The sequence below is a fragment of the Canis lupus genome, chromosome 11 (genome assembly GCF_011100685.1).
Source record: "Canis lupus familiaris isolate Mischka breed German Shepherd chromosome 11, alternate assembly UU_Cfam_GSD_1.0, whole genome shotgun sequence".
Classification (NCBI taxonomy): Eukaryota; Metazoa; Chordata; class Mammalia; order Carnivora; family Canidae; genus Canis; species Canis lupus.
The window spans coordinates 22,566,530-22,591,385 of record NC_049232.1 but is presented as its reverse complement, the minus strand read 5'-3'; the positions used below and the strand labels follow the sequence as shown (position 1 = coordinate 22,591,385).

The window sequence follows — 24,856 nt, the reverse complement described above, 5'->3', positions numbered from 1 at the left end:
CGGTTGAGCGTCTGCCTTTGGCTCAGGGCATGATCCTAGGGTTCTGGGATCAAGTCCCACATTGGGTTCCCTGCATGGAGCCTACTTCTCCCTCTGCCTATGTCTCTGCCTCTCTCTCTCTCTCTGTGTCTCTATGAATAAATAAATAAAATCTTAAAAAAAAAAAGTATCATGAAGGGGCAGAGTCTGGCTGGCTTGGTGAGGTAGAGTGTGTGGCTCTTGATTTTAAGGTCCTGAGTTTCAGTCCCATGTTAAAAGAATTTCAGTGGAAGTTGTCCTGGCAAAAATTTAAGGGCCATTTTTTCCTTTTTCTTTTTTTATTATTATCTTTATTCTTCTTATTTCTTTATATTTTTTAAAAGATTTTTAAATTTATTTACTTAGAGATTGAGAGAGATTGAGCATGAGTAGAAGCAGATTCCTCACTGATCAGGGAGCACAATGTGGGGCTCAATCCCAGGACCCCAAGATCATGATCTGAGGTGGAGTCAGACACCTAACCGACTCTACTGAGCCGCCTAGGCACCTCTCTATTGTTTGGACTTTTCAGACAATAAAAAAAAATTGCAAACCTAATATATGTTAAATTCTAAAGGAAAAAGCAAACTAAATAGTGCAAAATTACATTTTGGCATACTACTACAAGCCAGCCATGGGTAGGCAGAGGTAGTTGTTAGGACATGCTGCCTGCCCCTCAGGGAAGAGCATGAGGTTCAGGCTCCATCCATAGGCCAAAGTGTTCCAGGCACCCACAACAGTCACCTTGTGTCAGGAGCTGCCCAGGTGAGCAGACTTCCTCATTGTTCAATACATGCTGCATCTCCTCCCTCCTGCCCCTTGGCAGCCCAACCCTGGAACACTGATGGAAGCTCATGCCAGAATGGGATTTCTTCCTCCTGCCTTTCCTCCCCTAACAACCTGAGAGGTATCCTGCCCTCCCTAGCTTACAGCTGAAAGGGAGAATCACTGCCAAATCTCTGCTTCCACAACAATGCACTTCTGAGAAGAGGACATAGAATTTCTGTCAACTGAATCCTGTTTTCCTCCTGACTTACATGATGGTCTAGATATGCTCTGGCTTCCATTGCTGTGGGTGGTTCATCCACTGTCAATGGTCCCAACACTTCATATTTTTCTATCTTCATGAAACCAACCTATAAACTGGGATTTATTTAAGTACAATCTCTGGGATGTCTGAGTGGCTCAGCGGTTTAGTGTCTGTCTTCGGCCCAGGGAGTGATGCTGGAGTCCTGGGATGGAGTCCCACATCAGGCTCCCTGCATGGAGCCTGCTTCTCCCTCTGCCTGTGTCTCTGCCCCCCTCTCTGTGTGTCTCTCATGAATAAATAAATAAAATCTTTTTTTTTTTAAGTACAATCTCTTATAAAAGCAAAACCTTCCTTCTAGGAATCCTTCTGTCAATCAAACCTGGACATTTGTCTCTGCTGTTTTCTAAGCATATATGTATGGTAGGGGAGACAATATCCACAGGCAGTGGGACCATGTCTCAACCCCAGGAGGCCCCCTGACCTTTGGCATAAGTACCTGTAGTCCCTTGCATTTATCACATCAGCACAGGAGTGCTTCCTTAATGAACTCTGGCCTAGAAGGACCAAGGACAAAGGAAGGCATGAGCCCTGTGCCTCCCATTACTTGCTGGACACTCAACTGGCCTGACAAGGGCTGGCCTTTCTCACTTTTACCCACTAAGCATGAAGCCACAGCCACCCCTGAATCCAGGGTAGTATGCTCCAGGTGCTCCAGAAAGCTTCCCAAGGAGCTTACCACTGTTGTACAGAGGGAGTCTTACCTTTATTGCCTCTACTTGAGAATGTTTGAGCCTGGACTCCCAGTGTTGTCTGACTACATCCCTTTCTCCCTTAAGTCCTTCAGTGGCTCCCTATTGCTTGCATGATCAAGTCTAAGCTTGGCTTTTTTTTTTTTTTTTAAGATTTATTTATTTATTCATCACACACACACACACACACACAGAGGCAGAGACATAGGCAGAGGGAGAAGCAGGCTTCCTGCAAGGAGCCTGATGTGGGACTCGATCCCAGGACTCTGGGAACACGACCTGAGCCAAAGGCAGATGCTCAACCACTGTGCCACCCAGGCATCCCTAAGCTTGGCCTTCAAGTCCCTTGCTTCCCAATATGGCTCCAACTATATTTCTGGCATCCTCTCCCTATACCATGTACTTAAATGTCCAACCCCTCATTCACTTCATGCATACTAGAGTCCAACTTTCATTTAAGTCTAAAGGTAGTTTCCAAGTTCTCTTAGCTGCTCAGAATGCCTCATTTCCATGACAGCCTCTCTCTTATTAATTGATGTCATCAGAATTGCATTACTATAGCTGCAGACGAAAGCATGCTAGTGCCTGTTCTAATGCAGTGCCTTATTCTGGTGTTCACATCACCTCCATGGCTGCACCTGGGTGAACATCACATAGACCACTTTTCAGAATGGCTCTCTCCACAGGAGCAGCTGCAGATTCCTCCCATCTCCTAAAAGCTCACTGCTGTGGAGCTGAGGCAGTTGTATTAGGACACATCACAGCATCTCGCTGCCAAAGTGACAGCTACAATTATGTTTTGGCTGACAGCTGGAGATGAGAGAATGTACAAACAGCCAAAACCACATGAGCCTTCATGAGTCAGCAGTTTGTAATGCATGTCCAGCTGGTAGGTGAGGTGGGGAACCTGCTGGCTACAGACCTCACATTATTGCCAGGAACCCTCAGGAGAGATCCTCTACTAGATGGTGATAGTTAATGCCTTCAAGGGCTACCCCAGGACCCAGAAGGGCAAGAGAGTAGGGTGATCAAGCACAGGTATAGTCTAACCTCAAGGGATAGGCACCTGATTCCCAGGCAAGGGAGGGAGCAGGCAGTGCAAGGGGACAAACTTCCCAGTGGTGAAATCATTCTTGCTAAGCTGGCTGATGAGAGGTATATTCATAATGGGTAGAGGGTTCCTGTCGAGACATCAAGGGTACCACCTCCATAAAGGAGCCTCAGTGCCTTATAGGAGTGGGGTCAGGAGAGGGGCCAAGACACCATAGCAAAACCCAACACGGCAGCAGGGGCTGCAGCTTCCACATGCTGGGCACTCTGCTGACCCCTCTGCATACATTTCTTCTTTTCATCTTCCTCACAATCCAGTGAGGTAGGTTCTGTTACTATCTCCATCTTCCCAGTGAGGAAACTGAGTCTTGGTGGAATGTGATGGAGGCCAAGTAGCCAGCAATTATGGAGATGGAATTTGAGCTCAAACCGTCTGGCTCCAGAGATTGCCTGGTTTATGCCTCATTATCCTGGTTGGGTCCTTTCAATTCTGTCTTGGTTGCAGGAAGCTGAGATCCCTGGTGCATTCCACGCATAGGGTGAGTTGAGTTAGGGCCTCCAAGTAGACTTTGGCCTGAAAGCCAAGACATTACCAAAGGAAAATAACAACAGCTATTTCAGGCAACAGGTGCTGGGCTATGAAATTGGGGGAAAAAATAAAAAAGCTACCAGGATTTCCTCATTGTACCTTTTTGTACGTCCTGCGGAACAAGCATCATCAGGAAGCTGCTCCATGAGAGTGCTGCCTCTAGAGACAGAGGGCAGGAGCAGGAAGTGTCCTTTCTTTCTGCCCCCACAAGCCCTCTGGGGCAGCACCACAGGTGGCCTCCAGAGGCCAGGGCTTGGCTCTGACTCAGCCTGACCTGGGTTCTGGCCAAGGCCTCTGGGAAGGGTGGGCTCAGGCTCTTGGTGTCCTCCAGGGAGTGCTGCTGCCCTTCTCAGGCCCCTGGTTGGAGCAGAACCCACCTATCCTCACTTTCTGTCCACACACATGCAGACAGGGAGGCCGCAGGCTAGCAACTCTGTTCAACAAGCTTCCAAATGGGGCGTCTGAAAGGCGAGTGGGGCTGGGGCACAGAAATGTTTGTATTTCATGTGGCTGCTGCCCATGAATCACCAATTGCATTTTGTGCTCTCAGCTCTGCGAAGGCATCATTTCCAGCAGCCTCACACCGAGCTGGCGAGCTGGCGGCCAGAGCCTCTTAGTGTGGCTATAAATAGCAGATCATCAACTCACCTCTTCTGAGCTCAGCACAGGCTCCTCAGTTCACCGTGTGTCTTCCTGCTGCCTGCATGTCAACGTCACTCAGATTTCCCAGGTGAGGCCTGGCTGAGAGACTCAGGGTATGCTCTGGGGGTGGGGAGTGGGGGTGCAGGGTTTGGGTTTCCAGAGCTGATTGGGGTGACAGTGAGGGCAATGGCAGGCTTTTGAAGAGCTTGACATTTCGGGCGTCATAATTATAATCTCCCGTCTCTGAGCTCCTCTCCAATTAAATACAGCACCAAGGGACTGTCATTTCTTTAGGAGTCCTAGAAATAAAAAGCAAAGGACTCATCAAAAACACACCCAGAGAATGCCACCTGAAATGGGTAACAACAAACTAAAGGTTTCATGCCTTCCTGAGGACTTGTTCCCTAACACTGAATGAAATACTTTATGGCTCTCTGGCTGCTGGAGTGAGACACACTGAATGAAAGGCTTGATGACTCCCTGGCTTGAGAAGTGAGCTTACATATTTTAGTATTACTCCCAGCTTCACAGAATGCTCCCTGTGTGCCAGGCTCTGTGCCCAGCCTCTGCAGGCAGCATCTCATCAAGTCATCCCAATAGCCATACTGCTAGCATCTCGCCTTTCTGCCGCTGAAGAGGCTGGGGCTTCTGCAGTCAAGTGAACGGGGCTGCTGGCTTCCAGAACCCAATCTCTGAACCACCATGCTTTCTGACTTCTGCAGGAGAGGACTGTCGGGGTATCTAAATGTACCCATGTGTGTGTCCACATACTTGGGTGACCAGCAGGATGTGAACTGTAGTCTCCTTTCCCCAACTCCGTGCATTCCATGACTTTAAGTAGGAGCCAGATGCTCAAGTCCCAGGCTCCTTTGGCACTTGAATGTCCCCTAGCACCATCTTCTTCTAAATCTGATCTTCTTCTAGCTCTCTTGTAGGGAAGGCACCAGCCTCCACTTGGCTCTCCAAGCCCAGTTCGATGGTCTTCCTCATGTCTCCTTCCCCTTAAGCCCTGAAACAGGCAGGGCTCAGGTGGGACTCCCTCCTCACCTTCCCCTCCCTAGGGGGAAGCCTCCCTCCAAACTGTTTCCTCCTCTGCCTCCCCACTTTGAGGCCGGTCTCCTTTATTGGTTTGTCACAATAGCTCAGGGCTCCACCCAGGGAATGTCTTAAGAACACAGATTCTTATTCCCTCCCTCCCTTGGTTCAGACCACCTGAAACCAAATCTCAGGGTAGAGGCCCAGATCTGAATTTTTTTAAAAAGCTCTTCCAGTGATTATGCAGCCAGGGTTAAGAACCACTTTGTCTAACTGGCCGCCTAGATGCTAGCCTCTTCCTGTTCTGAATCCTCCCAACCACAGCTATCAGTTTAATTTTTTTTTAATGAAATCATGGATATGACAGCATTTATTCACTATAAAGAGTGATATCAGGCCACAGTATTATTACAACTTAAGGGTTTTCTTTTCTCTTTTTGCTGCACAAAACAAACTAAATGTTACTTTAATTTTCTTTTCTTTTTTCACTTAAATTTTTTTAAAGCATAGTTTATCTCATGTTACTCTCCTGCTAAAGATCCTTGAGTAGCTCATCCTGCCTACAGGAAAGTATGAAGTCCTTAGTGTGGTATTCAAGGTCCTCTCCATCCTGGTCCTTTCATTCTCCTGTAAACCCTATACTCCACCTACAGAGCTACCTCCCCCTGTGACAGCCTCCTGGCTCTGCTCTCTCCCCTTTGCTTATCTGGACTTAGTGTCAGCTGGGCACAGCAGAACACACCGAAACAACAGTGATCCCTCCTTAAGACTTTGAGCCCTCCAGTAAAAGGAATAAGGAATTATTGCTAAAATGCCCCTCTCAATTCAAGAGCCACGTGTGCGGCTCTCAATGAAGAGAGTTTTGTGTGGCCTGTAGATGAAAGGAGATCCGCCAGCAGATACAACACAATAGCAGTCATGTGTAAACACAGAGAGCAGGGAGCGGTGGGGCTCGTGATTAATTCCAAGGAGAAGGTATTCAGCTTTCTTGCTTTTACTCAAGCTCGGGAGACAGAACAGGTCTGGTAAAGCACTGGGGCCAGGGTCATGTCTCAAAATACCTCTCATGCTTTTTGTCCCCTAGTCCTAGACATAAGCAGAGGGCCACATTTGGATCTTGTTCAAAAGGTCAAGAGTGTTTTACTAATATGATTAGTGTATGTGTGTGTGTGTGTGTGTGTGTGTGTGTGTTTGGACTTTGAAATCCTTTTCCTATAAAGAATGACCTACCTCCAAGTAAAATAAAAAGTGATTGTGTTGACTGACAGCAAGTGTTATTTCAGAACGGGGTCTGGAAATTGTTCTCCTCAAGTACTTCAGAGTGAAAATGAACCTGAAAGAACTTCTGGGTAAATGAGGCAAAAGAGCCTCTTAGGAATCTCCATCTGCTCCCTCCCAAAACTCTGCTGAAAACACCTACAAAGGAGTAAAAAGAGTTGCAAATGCACAAGGTCCATGAGAACAGGCGAGGAGACAGCAGCAGACAAAGGATGGTGCACATTTTTGGAAGGTGGGAAGCAGAGGAAGGAGTAGTGAGTCACACAGCAGCAGGGGGAGGCTGAAGGCCTGATTCTTGCACATTGGCTCTGGGGGACCGCCAGGGCAGAGCTGCAGGTGGGAGGGTTGCTGAAGGCTGTGAGAGAGCACAGTTCCGGGGGCATTGGGGTCCCACACCTTGCCCATTCCTATAGGTCATCTGAGGTGCTCACTGGGGAGGGTGGGCATAAAGTGCAGAAACTGTAAAGAACAGACAAAAAATCTAGATGCTAAAAGGTCAAATCCCAGCTCCTTTTCCTCACCTTGTTTTCAGAAAACCTGTGGGTCCAGGACAACCCTTATCCCCAGGACAGAGACTACAGAATGCTTTTCTGTAGCAGCTGAGCAAAGTCAAGGGAGAGACCTACACATAAAGACACGATATGGATACAAACTGTCAATGGAAGAGCCAGGTCATGACCATCTATCCTCTACAGGGAAGTCCACTGTTCAACAAGTTCCACCCAAACATGCAGACTAGCAAATCATTGCTTCAAAGCATAAATCTTTATTTATTTATTTATTTTTTATTTATTTATTTATTTATTTATGATAGTCACACAGAGAGAGAGAGAGAGAGAGAGAGAGAGAGAGAGAGGCGCAGAGACACAGGCAGAGGGAGAAGCAGGCTCCACGCACCAGGAGCCCGATATGGGATTCGATCCCGGGTCTCCAGGATCGCGCCCTGGGCCAAAGGCAGGCGCTAAACCGCTGTGCCACCCAGGGATCCCTCAAAGCATAAATCTTAGATATTATCAGACAGCCAAGATCCCCAGACATTTAAGGAAAGTGTCAGACATGAGAAACAGGTATGTGGGGTGGTGAGGAAAGGAAGAATGTCTAGGTTGAGGGAGAAGAAAGCTTTAAAAATGCTATAAAATCATCAGGGACAAAAAAATAAGATTTCTATTTCAAGATTTATTATCCATGAAATGTCAGAATACCAAGGATAAAGAAAAGACCCTAAAAGGACCTAGAGAGGGAAAACAGGTCAATTGAGAGGATCCGGAATCAGAATGGCACCAGACTTCTCAACAGCAACACTGGCAGCCGGGAGATAATGGAGTGAGGCCTTTAGAACTCTAAGTGAGACTTATTTATAGCTTAGAAATCTAAACCCAAACCATTAATTAAGGGAAATGGTAGAAAAAGAGATGCTTTCAGACACAAAAGCTCACAAATAATGGGCCTCTCATGCTCCCTTTCTCAGGAAGCTCTCTACCCAAGCAAAAGAATAATTCAAGGAGAAGGGGTGCCTGGGTGGCTCAGTCAGTTGAGCATCTGTCTGATTCTTGATTTTGGCTCAGGTCATGATCTTAGAGTCATGGGGTCAAGCCCTGCTTTAGGCTCTGTGCTCAGCGGGGAGTCTGCTTGTCTTCTCCCTCTGCTCCTTCCTCTGCTTGTGCCGCACACACACTCTATCTCTAAAATTAAACAAACAAACAAAACTTAAAAAAAAGGGGAGGAATCCAAGGATGAGGACAACATGCCCAGAAGAGACCAAAGGGATGCCCAGGGTGATGCTGAGGAAAGCCTTGATGACAGTGGGATGGAAGACCCGGGGGCAAGAGCTCCCCTCTGAGCCAGAGGATAGAGAGCTTCAGGTGAGAGATGGCCAGATCACCTGATAGGTATCCCCAGGTAGAAAATTATGTTGAGGGGCTATCAGACAGTTGTAAGAATTAGTAATAAGTTTATATATTAAAAAAAAACTGAGTAGGGACGCCTGCGTGGCTCAATGGTGAGTGCCTTCGATTCAGGTCATGATCCTGGGGTCCTGGGATTGAGTTCCGCATCAGGCTCCCTGCAGGGAGTCTGCTTCTTCCTCTGTCTCTCTTTATGTGTCGCTCATGAATAAATAATAAATAAATAAAATCTTTTAAAAAAACGAGTAAATAAAAAACATGAAGCAATTACTACCTACAAAAAAAAAAAATCCATGACACATAAACTATAAAAATAAATGCAATACTACAAAAATTTACACAGCATAGTAACATAAATACAGATTATTGATTTAGCCAAAGACTGTAATAAACAGTGTTGGGAAGCTGGAGGAACAAGAAGGAGGATGCAGGTGCCAATGGATAAAAGAAGCAAATCCACATCTCCCATAATTGCAAGAAAACAGATAATGTCTAAAATTGACAAATCCACAAAATAGCACCTTAAGCGTATTATCTAGAGAAATGGAGGAGGAAGTTAAAACTGGGAGAAACAGCTGAAAGAGTTTATTTAACTGGGTAACTTTGGGTTATCAGTCTGGGGTAGGAGTTGCTATTTTTCACATATGTCTTTGAGAACTATTTCAATTTTCATGTGTATACATTATTTTCATAAAAATAAAAAATAATTTTAAGTGAAAAATCAAAAGAAAATATTATAAATTGACAAAAACGTGTTTGATATTCATTAATTACATCTCTGCAATTTCTTTCTGTCTTGTGGATCATTCTCTTCATCCATCCACTCACCCATTTTTTTCTTTCGAAGTCTAAATATGGATTAGAAAATGTTGTAGGGGGACACCTGGGTGGCTCAGTGGTTGAGCATCTGCCTTCAGCTCAGGGCATGATCCTCTTCTGGGGATCCAGTCCACACCGGGCTCCCTATGGGGGGCCTGCTTCTCCTTCTGTCTATGTCTCTGCCTCTCTCTCTGTCTCCCGTGAATAAATAAATAAAAACTTAAAAAAAAAAGAAAAAGAAAACGTGGTAGGGTTGCCAGAGAAAACACATTTGGGATATACTTACAACAAAAAAATGACTTGTTGTTTATCTGAAATTCAAATTTAACCGGATGTCTAGAACTTTTATTTTGCTAAATCTGGTGCTCTAAAATGTGAGATCCCCTGCTTACTCCACAGGCCAGGCAGGCCTATGGCTAAATAGATAATGGAACCAGAAAGTTTACCTACAATTTATATTCACAGCACAAGGGACATGTATATAGAAACTGTCAAAAAACTGCGTGGTCAGATGCTGAGCAGTGATTTGTGATGTAGTCAAGATGAGAACGGTGTGGTGCCAACCAGTCCCTGGCCAGCTTCTGTGAGTGTATTAAAGAGGTGCAGTTCTTGCTCTGTGACTGGCAGCTAGGTCCCCCAAGGGCCCAACACCTGGAACTCATCCCTCCATTTGTTCCTCAGAGCTCAGGAGCTGAGCCCAGGGTTCCTACTCATCATCATCATCCCTCCTGCAACATTTTCTCCCCTAAGAGGGTCAAGGGTAGGATGACAAGTGACCTTAAATTTAGCTAAATTGGGGATCCCTGGGTCGCTCAGCAGTTTGGCGCCTGCCTTTGGCCTAGGGCGTGGTCCTGGAGTCCTGGGATGGAGTCTCACATGGGGCTCCCCCACATGGAGCCTGCTTCTCCCTCTGCCTGTGTCTCTCTCTCTCTCTCTCTCTCTGTTTTTTTAAAATTTTTTTAAAAAATTTATTTATGATAGTCATACAGAGAGAGAGAGAGCTTGCTCTCAGGGATCCCCCTGTTTAACAAATTCTTATAGATATGCCTTATCTGGTCTACAGTGTCCGAACTGAAGAGTTTCATTCTCAAAAGAGGTTTTTTTTTAAGATTTTATTTATTTATCCATGAGAGACACACTGAGAGGCAGAGACATAGGAAGAGGGAGAAGAAGCAGGCTCCATGGAGAGAGACTGATGTGGGACTCGATCCAGGGACCCTGGAATCACGCCCTGAGCCAAAGGCAGACGCTCAACCGCTGCACCACCCAGGCGTCCCAAGAGGATTTTTTTCTTGAACTGTCGGGAGATTGTCTACCACCACTGGCTAATTAATGGTAGGAATGATGTAATCATTTTCTTCTTTTTGTGCTGGGGAAAGTGGTCTTTGGAGTTAACAGAAGTAACGCTGAGGATATGAGTCCTCCAGAAGCAAAAATCATCTCTGGGATATGCAAATATATAATTTGGAAATACATAGATGTATATAGAGAATCAGCTACAATCCAGATATTTTAAAATGAGGAAGAACACAAATATGAAGTATTTCTGTTGTTTTGCTATTATTTCTTATGTGAGTAGATGTCAAGGGTGGCCAGGCAGGCAAGAGTTTTCCAAAATCTGATTGGGATCAAGGTGATTACTTACAGGGTCCTTTTCCACAAAACTAGTGTGAGAATAACTAAAGAGTTTGCTTTGCTAAGGCATTTTTAAGATTTTCTAAAAACAAATAGCTTTGGCCATGTGTTTTTAAACCGTAAAATCATTAATTATGTATCTCATTCAAAATTAATTTATTATAGATGTGAGATGACTGAAAGCTCAGTTCAACCCAAGGAAGTTATTTTGTATTTTTCAGACAACTATAATTGTTTAAAGTTTTTCTATTTAAAGATAACGTCTGACTTCATATAGCTCTAAATCTTTGGCCCTATGCCTTCCTTGAACAGCAAAGAATGAGCTATCTTCTACAAAATAGCCCTTCAAAGATCTGAAGACAGTCCTAGGGCCTATCCAATTATGTCCTCTGCTGCCCTGCCACCTGGTCTCCAGCTCCCCTCTGCCATCTCCTCCCTCAAGAGCACAAAGTTCATCAATGTGTGCTTGCAAAAAGGCCCTCAAACTGAACTCCTGGTATGGCCTGAGGCGTACAAAATAGGAAGAGCTGTAACTTTCTGTGATCTGAATGCTGAACATTCATTTGGTTAGGTAAAAGCAGCCACTAGATTGCTGTTTTAAGAACATCAACTTCATGGTTTCTGGCAGGGAGACTTGTCTAATTCAATAGAAAAAAACCTTAAGCTTACATTTACAACAGATTAAAATATTCATGCATTTGGATACAGAAACACCAACTTTTATGAATAATGGATTAACAGAAAAACTTTTGCACAACAGAAGCTAACCTGATTTTTATGTCCCTACCTTGCAGTTACCTTTGCACAGTAACTTCCTGCACTAGGAAGCCTTTGGGGAATGTAATTTCCACTGCCTTGTGATGTTAATTTGAGGCAATTATCATAAGTAGACTAAAAAAAGTTTTGCATATTATTTGTTCTTGTGGGGGCCCAGGGCTGTTGGCGAGTCAGGATACAGGAGAGACCATGGGAGAGGAATATTCAGAATTTAGAAATTTCTTTAATAGCAGTGGATCATAAGGTTTCAAAGCTTTTAATGTTTCCCAAGCTTTGGCTGGTAAAACCTTCCTCTGCAGATGCTGGAAAGCCAGCTTGAAGGGTTCTGAGAACTCTCTGCACTTGATATTTTTAATGCACTTGCATTTTCAGGTTTTCCAAGGCAGGATGGGCAAGAATAAAACTGCTTCTCTAGTCCATTTAGCTGTTTTAGAATAGTTCTGTCAGGTATAGAGGGGAAAATATTACCTATTTTCCAGGTAGGAGTGCTTCCAGGATCACTATGAATTTGGGTTACTTGCTGAGCTTATCAGTGATGGGAAGAAATAGGAAACCCTGGCATCCATGGTTCAGTGCACTCATCTGACCACCCTCTAGGAGACTTCCTTGAGCCATTTCCAGGGGCATTTCCACCTGTTGGACTGGCCCACCTTTTCAAGACCAAAATCCGAAGAGCTTATTGTGCTCTTACTATTAAGTGACTTTCTGTTTTTCCAGACACCTGTCCCTATATTAGGGCATCTAGGCCGGGGGCTTCTGTGTATCAGTCTCAAAGCAGGAGGCTGCAAAGAGAAGGAATATTTTGCTCAGGAGAGTCTAGGAACTCAAGAAATGTGAGAGCAGTGATTGCACTAACTATTCACTAGCTTTATTTATTTATTTACTTTTAAAGATTTTACCTATCCATTTATTTGAGAGGGTGGGGAAAGAAGCAGAAGGAGAGGGAGAAGCAGACTTCCCGCTGAGCCTGTTGTGAGGCTCTGATCCTCAACCTGGAGATAAATGACCTGAGCTGAAATGAAGAGTTGATGCTCAACCAACTGAGCCGCCCAGCCATCTCTACCCACTAGCTTTAAAAAGGAAGTCCACAACTGGTACAAACGTTCTACAGGGTACTTTGGCAAAACACAGTAAAAGCTTCAGACGTGTGCCTGCTCTTTTAAATCAGGAATGTCACTTCTACAAGTTTATCAGAAGGATATGCAGACAAATAAATCTAATGTCCTTAAAAGTTCAGTTGAGGGATGCCTGGGTGGCTCAGCGGTTGAGCATCTGACTTTGGCTCAGGGTGTATTCCTGTGGTCTCAGGATAGAGTCCCACCCACGTTGGGCTCCCTGCATGGAGCCTGCTTCTCCCTCTGCCTCTGTCTCTGCCTCTCCCTCTCTCTCTGTGTCTCTCCTGAATAAATAAATAAAATCTTAAAAAAAGAAAAAGGAGAAGGTCCCATTTCAGAAGGAACACGGAAGTGTCTTGGCTCTGAACTGTCACACTCAATCAACAAGGATAACAACACTCAATAAGGATAATAACAAACCCACCAACTGCTTATTTGGTGAAATCAGGACGCAACTTTCAAAGTGTTAAGAGTTGTTGGAGATGAAAAAAAAAAGGGTTGTTGGAGATGAAAAAAGGCAGAATAGCTGGTGAAAAACCTTGAGGGAGGAGGGGATCTAGGGCCTTAGAGAGTTCAGAAATCTCCAGCAATTATTCCCTTTCAGAAAGAGAGGATCCTACCCGAAGGGAACTACAAGAACCAGGCCCAAACTGAACAAAGTGAGATTGCTGGGGATGGTGGGAAGTCTTGGAAAGCAGTGAAGGGGGTTATAAAAAAAACTTTAAAAAGGGCTCTTAGAAACAAAGGCTGTAAAAAATTCTGAGAGAAAGACGAACAGAGAAGCTCTCCTCAACCAAACTCTGAAATCACAGAAGCCTTTGTGAGGTCCATCATCATGCTAACAGTGAGGGCTCCCCTGATCCCACCTCTCCACTCCTCTAGCACTTTCTTAGGACAAAAATCACTACAACAAACAGTGGAATAACACCTGCAAGATACTCAAAGTCAGAAAACTATGGGGCAAGAATTTTATCCACCAAACTGATCTTCAAATAAAAAGCTTAAAGACAAACAGTTAAGAAATTAGAGAATATTATTTTCATGAGTTCTTTCTGAAGAACCTCCTAGAATCATAAATCAGCAGTCAGAGCACCACTTGGCAAGGCTGATGAAATTGGGGTAAAGAGATCTTCCTTGAGTGTTGAATGTATTTAACTGTAGAAGAGTAAAACAAACATAGATCAGGGTGCCAGATCAGAAGGCAAATGTTACACGCCTAAATAATGTAGAAATTTCTAATAATCAATAAAATACTGCAGAGAGAGAAGATAGGGATAAAAATGAGCTTGCTAATTGCCTCAAATCAATAGATTCAAGGGATAGTATTTAAAATTTCCAAATCGGGGCAGCCCGGGTGGCTCAGCGGTTTAGCACTGCCTTCAGCCCAGGGTGTGATCCTGGAGAACCGGGATTGAGTCCCATGTCAGGCTCCCAGCATGGAGCCTGCTTCTCCCTCTGCCTGTGTCTCTGCCTCTCTCTCTGTGTCTCTCATGAATAAATAAATAAAATCTTTAAAAAAAAATAAAATTTCCAAATCAAGTAGAATCTTAAGCATATTTAATATAAATACTAAGATTGATAATACTATTGACTGTATGATAAGGGGGGAAATGGATTAGATTACAAGATAATTTCATTGTGCTCATGGTAAGAAATCAAAAGATACCGTGCCAAAAGAGAGTAAATTAAGGGTATTTTTACATAGGAAACTTCTAGAACAAAATTACAAACCTTCCTAAATATCAAAACTATGTTTAGAAGAAGGAGAAATACAAAACTACATTATCAAGGGTGCCTGGGTGACTCAGTTGGTTAACTTTTGATTTCAGCTCAGGTCACGATCTCATGGATCCTGGGATCAGCCCCACTTCTGGCTTCTCAGTCAGCAGGGAGTACGCTTGAAAGACTCCTGCTTCTCCTCTCTCCAAAGATAAATAAATAAATCTTTAAAAAATACATTATGAAAAGACAATGTAACATAATGACAGAATTGTGAACAAATAGATGTCATCTCAATAAAAATAAATGAGTTTAACTCATTTTTTAAAATGGTTTTCTTTTTTTTTTTTTTAATTAATTTATTTATTTATGATAGTCACAGAGAGAGAGAGAGAGAGGCAGAGGGAGAAGCAGGCTCCATGCACCGGGAGCCCGACGTGGGATTCGATCCCGGGTCTCCAAGATCGCGCCCTAGGCCAAAGGCAGGCGCCAAACCGCTGCGCCACCCAGGGATCCCTTAAAATGGTTTTCAAAATGGAATTCAAAGTACAACCCAACTTTACACTGTACACATCTAAGACAAAATGATTTAGAAAGGTTAATGATGAAAGGATGGGCAAAGAAAGGCATACCAAAAGACTGCAAATATTAAAAAGCTTAGGATCTGACAACATAAAATTCAGGACCAAAAGCTTTAACCAAGATAAAGATAAGTACCTCTTAGGGACACCTGGGTGGCTTAGAGGTTGAGTGTCTGCCTTTGGCTCAGGGCATGATCCTGGAGTTCCGGGATTGAGTCCCACATTGGGCTCCCTGCATGGAGTCTGCTTCTCCCTCTGCCTATGTCTCTGCCTTCTCTCTGTCTCTCATGAATAAATAAATAAAATCTTTTAAAAAAAGAGAGAGATAACTACTTTTTAATGCTAAAGACTACAATTCAATGTGAAAATTTAAGTATAAATATCTATGTACCAAATAATAGAACAGGAACTTTCATATAATAAAAACTGTAGAGATTCAAGGAGATTTAGACAGAGAGACACTAATAATAGAGGACTTTGATTTATGTTTTCCAATCCAAAACAGATCAAGTGGTCAAAATTAAATAATGATCTAGAAGTCCAAACAATATAACCCAAATGGTAGGTGTTATTGATATGTATCAAACACTGTGCCCTGAGAATAGAGAATATACTTTCTTTTCAAGTGCTCTGGAATATTCATACACACACACTTACACACACAGAAAAGATAATGTATTAGGCCACAAACCAAACCTCATTAAATTCCTACAGTAAAAAAATACATCTAGATAGCATTTTAACAAACATGGACATTTATAACATGTTCAGAAAACAAAAATTGTCCTTCTCTTTGGATATGTATGGGGGGAGGTGTCTATATTATGTAATTCCATGATCAAAAGGAAAATATAAATTAAAAATGCAGAATTTCTAGAAAATAACAATAATGAATATACCATATAGAAAGATCTATGAGTTCAGCTAAAGTAGTACTCAAAGAAAAATTCATTATCTTGAATAATTATATCAACATAAATGAAAGAAAAATAAATGGATTAAACTGGCTCAAAAAGCTAGGAAAGGGGGCACCTGAGTGGTACAGTGGTTGAGTGTCTGCCTTCAGCTCAGGGCATGATTCTGGAGACCTGGGATTGAGTCCTGAGTTGGGCTCCCTGCATGGAGCCTGCCTCTCCCTCTACCTATGTCTCTGCCTCTCTCTGTGTGTCCCCCATGAATAAATAAATAAAATCTTAAAAAAAAAAAAGCTGGAAAAAGAGTTTTAAAATAAGCCAAAGGAAAGCAAAAGGAAAAATTAATAAATACTGAAATTAATCAGTTAATATAACAAAACTATAGAGGAACCTATTAATAAATAAGCTTGTTCTTAGAAATATTCAATTATGTTAACCAATTGGAATTTAAATAAAAACTTGAAAAAAGAGGGATGCCTGGGTGGCCCAGCCGTTGAGCATCTGCCTTTGGCTCCGGTATGACCCCAGGGTTCTGGGATCGAGTTCTGCATTGGGCTCCTTGCAGGGAGCCTTTTTCTCCCTCTGCCTATGTCTCTGCCTCTCAATCTGTGTCTCTTATTAATAAATAAAATCTTAAAAAAAAAAACTTGAAAAAAGAAAAATTTAATTCAATGAATTAGGTAAGCCACAATCTAAATTAACTTGTTAAAAAACAGAAAATGTACACTCAAAATAAAAAATTACAAGCAGGAGGGAAATAGTCACACAAACATTAGGAAATAAAAAACAAAAAAGCAAAACAAAAAACTGTAAGAGAGGGACTCCTGGGTGGCACAGTTGGTTAAGCATCCAACTCTTGGTTTCAGCTCAGTCATGACTCCGATCTCAGGGTTTTGAGATGGATCCCTGAGTCAGGCTCTGAGCTCAGCACAGAATCTGCTTAAGAATGTCTCCTCAGGCAGCCTGGGTGGCTCAGTGGTTTAGTGCTGCCTTCAGCCCAGGGCGTGATCCTGGGGACCCAGGATTGAGTCCTACGTTGGGCTCCCTACATGTAGCTTGCTGTGTCTCTGCCTGTGTCTCTGCCTCTCTCTCTGTCTCTCATGAATAAATAAAATCTTTTTAAAAAAGAATGTCTCTCCCTGCGCACCTGGGTGGCTCAGTGGTTGAGCATCTGCCTTTGGCTCAGGTCATGATCCCGGAGTCCTGGGATGAACTCGCACATCAGGCTCCCCAGAGGGAGTCACTTCTCCCTCTGCCTATGTCCCTGCCTTTCTCTCTGTGTCTCTCATGAATAAATCAATAAAATAGCTAAAAAGAAAAAAAAAGAATGTTTCTCCCTCTCTCTTTGCCTCTCACCGTCTCTGTTTGTGTTCTCTCTCCCTCTCTCAAACACATAAATGAATCTTAACAAACAAGAAAAAATTAAAAACTATAAGAGACTACCTTATACAATTTTTAAAAAAAGATTGTATTTATTTGAAAGTGAGAGAGTGGGGGGGGGGGAAGAGCAGAGGGAGAAGGAAAAGCAGACTCTCCACTGAGCAGGGAGCCCCACTTAGGCTCTATCTCAGACCCTGAGATCATAACTCGAGCCAAAGGCAGATGCCCTACCAACTGAGGCACTCAGGCACCCCAACCGTATACAATTTAATGCAAATAAATTTTAAAACCTGTAAAAAATGTACAATTTTATCAGAAAACTAAAAATAGAAAACCAAAACTGACATCTGCATAAAATAGTCTGTTAAAATAATTTGAATAAAACATTATGCATAGATACATGCAGATATAATATTGTATAAAATATAATAAATAATTTTAATAAACAATGTCAAAATAATTGCTTACCCCCTCCCTCTCAGAAAACCCTCAAACACCAGGACCATTGTTTTATAGGTAAACTCTACAAGTCTACTAACCTTTAAAGAACAGATGATTCAATGATTTTTAAAATGCTCCATAATCTAGGAAAGAATAAAGACTTAACAGTTTCTTTTCATAAAGCAAATAGAAGTATATCCAAACCAAAATTAATAAGAATAAAGACAAAAATAAGATAATATCATTTATAAATATCAGTGCAAAAATTCTACATAGAATTTTAGCAAGTAGAATCCAAAAGCACATTGGAAGAAAAAAATTGTGGCCAAATGGAGTTTATTCTAGAAATGGAAATGAAGTTCAATATTAGAAAATCTACCAATGTAAATCATCATAAATCATCATATTAATAGTTCTAAATATAAAATTATATGATTGTGTTTGTAGGTGCTGACAATGCTTTTGATAAAATTAAATATTCTCGATTAAAAACAAGACATTCAGTGAAATGGAAACCAATGGGTACTCCCTCAAAACGAAGCAGTATGTTTTTTTCATACGAGAAAAGCAACAATTTACTTAACAGGGATATACTAGAGACTCAAATATTTAGGATATGTTGGACATAAAAACCAATGCAATGTAGACACAAGAAATAAATTTGTGGTAAAAGAAACAGAAGAGAAACATTCTAGATCTTTTTCTACAGTATCTTCTAGAATTCTCTTAAGATTTTCAGGGTCACAATCAAAAGAACTGATGAGAAACTTTCTAGAAGATAAACTGAGGAGATGGAAGAAAAGATGAACAGAAGAGGGCAGGGGAGAGGGAGAGAGAAACTTGCAGACTCCTTGCCAAAGGCAGAGCTGGTTATGGGCTTTGATTCCACACTCCTGAGATCACAATCTGAGCTGAAACCAAGAGTCTGACACTTAAGCAAGTACACCATCCGAGTGCCCCCTGAATTACTGTTTTATGCAGATTGTGAAATAATAAATGTTTATTTTTCTTAACTCATTAGGTTTGGGGGAAACTTATGTAGGCATATAAGTAATAGAGGACAAAATAATGTCATTTTCAGATTGGCAAAGTGAGCTTGTCTCCAGCAGATCTGTACTAAAGGAAATACTAACAAAATTTTTCAGATGGAAGAAAAACGATACCATATGGAAGGTAAGAGATAGGGGAAAAATGAAGGACAAATAAAGTAGTAAATATGTGTATTAATCAAGTGTTTCATCAGATTTCATTTTTAATTTTTATTATTTTTTAAAGATTTTATTTATTTATGAGAGACACACAGAGAGAGAGGCAAAGACACAGGCAGAGGGAGAAGCAGGCTCCATGCCAGGAACCTGATGTGGGACTCGATCCAGGGACCCCTGGATCATGCCCTGGGCTGGAGGCAGGCGCTAAACCGCTGAGCCACCAGGGCTGCCCCTCATCAGGTTTTAAAATACACAACAAGGGATCCCTGGGTGGCTCAGTGGTTTAGCGCCTGCTTTCAGCCCAGGGCGTGATCCTGGAGTCCCAGGATCGAGTCCCACATCAGGCTCCTGGCATGGACCCTGCTTCTCCCTCTGCCTGTGTCTTTGCCTCTCTCTCTCTCTCGGTCTCTAATGAATAAATAAAATATTAAAAAAAATACACAACAAGAGACCTAAATAAATGGAGAGATCTACCATATTTATGGATTACAAGATTCGATATTATTAAGTGTTAATTTTCTCTAAATTGATCTATAGATTCAATACATCCTCAATTAAAAACCTAGCAGCCAGGGATGCCTGGTTGGCTCAGCGGCTTGGCGCCTGCCTTTGGCCTGGGGTGCGATCCTGGAGCCCCGGGATTGAGTCCCGTGTGGGGCTCCCGGTGTGGAGCCTGCTTTTCTCTCTGTCTGGGTCTCTGCCTCTCTCTCTATGTCTATCATGAATAAATAAGTAAAATCTAAAACAACAACAACAAAAAACAATAGAGGGATGGCTGGGTGGCTCAGTGGTTGAGCATCTGCCTTCAGTTCAGGGCATGATCCTGGAGTTATGGAATTGAGTCCTGCATCGGGTTCCCTGAATGGAGTCTGCTTCTTCCTCTGCCTATGTCTCTAACTCTCTCTTTCTGTGTGTCTTATGAATAAATAAATAAAATATTTTTTAAAAATTAAAAAATTAAAAAAAAACAAACATTAGAAAAGGTTTCCTAACTTCTGAGTCACAATAATCAAGACAGTATAGTATTGGTAAAAAGATAGACACATAGATCAATGACACAGAATAGAGAGTCCATAAATAGACATACACAAATATGGTCAATTGATTCTTGACAAGGATATCAAGGTAATTGAATGGAAAAAAGATAGTCTTTTCAACAAATTCTACTGGACCAATTACCTGACCATATGAAAAAAAAAAAAAGAGAGAGAGAGAAGGAAGAGGAGGAGAAGGAGAAGAATCTCAACCTCTGTTGGGAGACAATTCTTACAATTCTCAGTGGGTCTCATGTATCTGCACATCTTTAGATTTAGATACTAATTGCTCTTTTGTTGCAGACTGTCTTCTTAAGGATGTTTGTCCATTAAACAGGTCAGAGATAGTGTCCACCTTCAGAGTAAAAGGCAAGTTTGTTTACTGTCCAGATTAAAAAGGTAATGTATTGTTCTGGGCCAAAGGTTGGACAGGTTAGCTTGTAGTGCTTTATAAAAAGACTGCTGTTTCCTAAGTTTAGGGTTTCTCAGCTGTGATGCAAACCTACTGTGTGTACCTCCTGTACTTCATCCACCTGACCCTTCAGCATAGCTTCTCTGGGACTTGTGGACAAGGGGAACCAACATAAGCCTGAGGCCCTATGCTGCTCCCTATGCTGTGAGTCATAAAATTCTTTGTCTCTATCTAGGAGGCTTTCGTCTTTTGCTAGCAGCCATTGAAACTGTGGCATGGATCTTATTAACTTGCCAGTAGAGTAAAATCTTATATCCTTTACCCCTCCTGACAACCCATACCTTGCATCATATACAAAAATTAACTTGAAATGAATCATACAACTAAATGTAAAATCTAAAACTTCCAGAAGAAAACAGAAAATCTTCACATCATTGGGTTAGGCAAAGGTTTCTTAGACCAAAAATCATGATTCAGGGGCACCTGGGTGATTCAGTTGGTTAAGCATGTGCCTTTGGCTCAGGTCATGATCTTGGGGTCCTGGGATCAAGCCCCACATTGGGCTCCCTATTCTGTGGAAAGTCTGTTTCTCCCTCTCCCTCTGCCTACTGCTCTCCCCACTTGTGCTCTCTCTCTTTCTGTGTCAAATAAATAAAATCTTAAAAAAAAAAAAAAAAAAGCATGACTTGGAAAAAATAAGTTGTATTTCATCAAAATTTAAAACCTTTGCTCTTTTGGGATGCCTGTATCGCTCAATGGTTGAGCTTCTGCCTTTGGCTCAGAGCGTGATCCTGGAGTCCCGGAATTGAGTCCCACATTGGGTTCCCTGCATAGAGCCTGCTTCTCCCTCTGCCTATGTCTCTGCTTCTCTCTCTCTCTGTGTCTCTCATGAATAAATAAATAAAATCTTTTTTTTTTAATTTTTATTTATTTATTTATTTATTTATGATAGTCACAGAGAGAGAAAGAGAGAGGGGCAGAGACACAGGCAGAGGGAGAAGCAGGCTCCATGCACCGGGAGCCTGATGTGGGATTTGATCCCGGGTCTCCAGGATCACGCCCTGGGCCAAAGGCAGGCGCCAAACCGCTGCGCCACCCAGGGATCCCTAAATAAATAAAATCTTAAAAAAATAAAAATAAAACGTTTGCTCTTCAAAAGACAGGATTTTTAGGGCAGCAAAACTATTGTGTATGTTACTATAATGGTGGAAGCATGTCATTATACATTCATCAAAATGCATAGAATGTACAACTCCAAGAGTGAACTCTAATGTAAACTATATGGACTTCAGATGATAATGATGTTCCAATGTAACAAACGTACCACTCTGGTGCTAGCTATTGACAGCTGTGGGGGTCTAGAGAGAGAGGAGGGAAGGGGGAGATGGAACTGCATTTTCTGCTCAATTTTGCTATAAACTTATAACTGCTCTAAAAAATAACATCTGGGTCTTTTTTATTTTTAATGGCAAGAAATCTAAATAGACATTTCTCCAAAGAAGATATACAAATGGCCAATAACCACATGAAAGATGCTCAACATCATTAGTTCTTAGGGAGATACAAAACCACAATGAAATACAACTCTGTACCCACTAAAATGACTATAATCAAAAAAAGGGAAAATAGTAATCGATGGCAAGGATGTGAAGAAATTGGAACCCTTATACAGTGCTGGTGAGTATGTAGAATGGTGCAGACACTGTGGCAAACAATCTGTTAGCTCTTCAAAAGATTAAACATAGACCAAGCAATTCACTATATATCCAAGAAAATTGAAAACGTATGTCCACACAAAAATGTATACATGAATGTTCATAGAAGCATTATTCATAATAGCCACAATGTAGAAACAAACCCAGATGTCCATCAAATGATGAATGGATAAACAGAATGAGGCTTATACATATAATGGAGTGTTTTTCAACCATAAAAAGGAATGAAGAACTGACACACACTACAACATGGATGAACATTGGAAACATGTAAGTGAAAGAGCTAGTCACAAAAGACCACATACTACATGATTTCATTTATGTTACACATCTACGATAGGAAAACCATAGAGACAAAAAGTAGGTTAGTGGTTGCCAGGTGTTGATGGGAATGGGGAGTAATTTCTAATGGTATGGCGTTTCTCTTGGGTTTTATATTCAGCTTGTTTTGATAGTTGCACAAATCTGTGAATATACTAAAACCATTGAATTAAATACTTTAAATGGGTGAGGTTTATTGGATGTGGATTATATTCCAATAACAATTAAGAAAAAAAAAGATGAAGTAGGCGGGTGGGTGTCTGGGTGGCTCAGTTGGCTAAGTGTCTGACTCTTGATTTTGGCTCAGGTCATGATTTCCGGGTCATGAAACTGAGGCCCATGTGGAGGCTCTGTGTTTAGAGGGGAGTCGGCTCAAGATTCTCTCTCTATCCCTCTGCCCTTCCCCCTCCCCTACTCTTACATGCTCTCTCTCTAAAATAAATAAATAAATCTTAAAAACAAAAAGATGAGGTAGGAAAATTGATCCTTGTCTATGTAAGTACTCCATTTTGAGGAAATTTGAATCATAAACAAGTTAGAAATAATTACCCGTGGGGCACCTGAGTGCCTCAGTCAGTTAAGCATCTGCCTTTGGCTCAGGTCATAATTTCAGGGTCCTGGGATCAAGCTCCATATTGGGCTCCCTCCTCAGCAGGCCCCTGGTACTGGGCCTGCTTCTCTTTCTCTTGCTCTGCCTGCCTGTATGTGAGTTCTCTCTCTGTGTCAAAAAAAATATATATTTTTAAAGAAATAATAACCTGGGCAGTAATTGGACTTGCGACAGGGTCATATAAAATGTTAATACTAACATTTTTAGACAACTTCAGATTTTGAAAGAATAATGTAACAATATATTATTTTTTATTTTTAAAAAATATTTCATTTATTTATTCATGAGAGTGAGGGAGGCAGAGGCAGAGGGAGAAGCAGGTTCCCCGCAGAGCAGGGAGCCCCAAGCAGGACTCAAGCCCTGGACCATGGAATCATGATCTGAGCTGAAGGCAGATGTTTGACTGAGTCACCTAGGTGCCCAATATATTATTTTTAATAATACCTATTTGTGCACTTTTGGGTTCTTATAACTTGCATGCATGTTTGAATATATTAGTATGTAGGTATATAGACATATATGCATATGTTCCATCATTATCAAAATGATGCTAAATAAGTTATTTGCTGGGTGACCCCTTAGCTTTTCCCACCTCAGTGGCCAAGTTAGCTGTGTAGCTATAGTTGTTGATAACAAAGCCTAGGTTCCTATTTTAGGGCCAGCTTCTCAACTGTACATCAGATGATTAAGAATTTGGTTCACAAAAGCCTGATCAATGTTTTTCTTTTCTTTTCTTTTCTTTTTTTTTTCTTTTCTTTTCTTTTCCTTTTTTTTTTTTTTTTTTTTTTTTTTTTTTTTAAGATTTTACTTATTTATTCATGACAGACAGAGAGAGAGAGAGAGAGGCAGAGACACCGGCAGAGGAAGAAGCAGGCTCCATGCAAGGAGTCTGATGTGGGACTTGATCCTGGGTCTCCAGGATCACACTCCGGGCCAAAGGCGGTGCTAAACCGCTGGGCCACCAGGGCTGCCCTCTTTTTCTTTCTTTCTTATTTTTTTTTTTTTTAAGATTTTATTTATTTATTCAGGAGAGACACAGAGAGAGAGGCAGAGACATAGGCAGAGGGAGAAGCAAGCTCCTCTTAGGGAGCCCGATGCAGGACTCTATCCCAGGACCCTGGGATGACACCCTGAGCCGAAGCCAGATGCTCAACCACTGAGCTGCTCAGGCGTCCCAATCAATGTTTTTCAAAGTCTGGTCAGTGGCAGATGGAATCAGTTACCTGGAACCTTGATTCTGAGCATCCAGTGATAGGCTTGAGAATCTGCTATTTCAACAAGTCCCTTAGGGAATGTGATCTGCACTCAGTTTTTAGAGCCCTAGCTGTGGGCACCTATTCCTGATTGCTGTGGAGAAGCTAAGATTGTCTTTGGTTTCAAGGTCCTGTTCACATTCTTCCTGTTTGCCAGGGTGAGAGTGGTATGCCTCCCTATTGTTAACCATAATGGGACTTTGCTGAGCCTGGTACTGGGCCTGCAGGCACAGTCTCCTCATTACACCACCTGGTATTTCCATTTTGGATGGGGTTTCTGCCTGCTGGGGTCCTGACATCCTATCAGGAGGTGCAGAAGCAGCAGACAGCACAGTTGGCTCTGCCCCTGACCCCTACTCACAATATATTACACTGGAGCCCTGGATTGTGGACTCTAGGCCTAGCTCTATAACTTTTTAAAAAATATTTATTTATTTATTCATGAGAGACACAGAGAGATAGGCAGAGGGGAGGAGCAGGCTCCATCCATTGGAGGATCGAGCCCAACAGGGAAGTCGATCCCAGGTCTCCAGGATCACGCCCTGGGCGTGAAGGCAGGTGCTAAACCATGGAGCCACCGGGGCTGCTCCTCCAGCTCTATATCTTGCCCCACAAGTGATGAGGGAT

The 24,856-nt window shown here is 42.2% G+C and overlaps 1 long non-coding RNA gene across 2 annotated transcripts in view; it reads right to left on the bottom strand.

The window, feature by feature from the left end:
* Positions 1-90: 90 nt before the first annotated feature.
* LOC102156670 overlaps positions 91-24,856 on the bottom strand; it is a 35,858-nt gene continuing 11,092 nt past the window's right edge. For both annotated transcript variants that reach the window (XR_005366685.1, XR_005366684.1), the window contains exons 3-4: positions 4,085-4,377; positions 91-3,421 (exon numbers count right to left, since the gene is read on the bottom strand). This is a non-coding gene — a long non-coding RNA (uncharacterized LOC102156670). The remainder of the gene's footprint in view (positions 3,422-4,084; positions 4,378-24,856) is intronic.